Source organism: Dromiciops gliroides, chromosome 1, assembly GCF_019393635.1.
Source record: "Dromiciops gliroides isolate mDroGli1 chromosome 1, mDroGli1.pri, whole genome shotgun sequence".
NCBI classification, from domain to species: Eukaryota; Metazoa; Chordata; class Mammalia; order Microbiotheria; family Microbiotheriidae; genus Dromiciops; species Dromiciops gliroides.
Window position 1 is genome coordinate 356,722,865 of NC_057861.1, and position 1,166 is coordinate 356,724,030.

At 42.1% G+C, this 1,166-nt stretch overlaps 1 pseudogene; it reads left to right on the plus strand.

Annotated features, from left to right (window-relative positions):
* The first annotated feature begins 443 nt into the window (after window positions 1-443).
* LOC122734543 lies at window positions 444-905 on the plus strand (annotated as a pseudogene).
* Window positions 906-1,166: the final 261 nt, after the last annotated feature.

Here is a 1,166-nt window from a genome sequence, read left to right on the forward strand (position 1 = left end):
CACCTGAGTGGATTACTGGCTGATTTGACTGGATTAGTAGTTGACTAGATTCTAAGCAAATCTGGCTGGTACTTGAGAATACTTAAGAAAGCATGGGTCTCAGAATCTAAAAAAACTTTGAACTTCGGGCTCAATCAACCAACCAGCTTGAAGAACCTCTCCATTCTGGGAAGGGACAGGAAGGAGGAAAGGGTAGCCTGCGCAAAGAGCGCTGTCTTTTTGGTTCCTGACTTGGTGGTGATGGCAGGAAAAGACAGAGGAGCTGAGGAAAGATAGGATTGCGACGTTGTAAGAATTCTGTTCTCAATCTTTCTCTTTCTATATTTCAATAAACCCTTAAAAATTAAACTAGTTTTATCAGTGATTTTAGTCAGTTTCCCCCCCCAAACTGGGGGAACAGATTAGAACCCACATTTAGAATTTTAAATTACACAGTTGTTACACTTAGAAAATCCCAAAGTATCACTATTTCTCTTCAGTGAGGCTGCCCAGCAGTGGACACAGTGTTGCAGAGATGCAGATCTTCATGAAGACCTGGACAGGCAAGACCATCACTCTTGAGGTTGAACCCAGCGATACTATCGAGAATGTCAAAGCCAAAATCCAGGAAAAGGAACGTAGCCCACCAGATCAACAAGGTCTGATTTTTTGCTGGAAAACAGCTAGAAGATGGCCAGACTCTCTCTGACTACAACATCCAGAAAGAGTCTACTCGGCACTTTGTGCTTTGTTTGCAGGGGTGGGGTATTGTCGAGCCTTCCCTTCACCAGCTGGCTCAGAAGTACAACTGTGACAAGATGATCTGCTGCAACTGTTATTCCTGCCTGCACCCCTGTGCTGTAAACTGCCATAAGAAGAAGTGTGGCCACACCAACAATCTGTGCCCTAAGAAGAAGGTTAAATAAAGACCAGCCTCGAGACCGAATTTTGGTTTGGCTTCTCTGACTGAAGTGCTCTGTAGTAGTATCCTGTAAAAAGGCCTTTTCCTGGGTTTAATGGGGCTGTGATATCAATAAAATCCCCTTTTAGTTGTGAAGCAGGAAAAAAAATCCTAGAGTATCAACTAAAAAGCTACATGAAATTATTAACAAATTTAGCAAAATTGCAAGATACAAAATAAACCCATATAAGTCATCAGCAATTCCAAATATTACCAACAAAGTCCA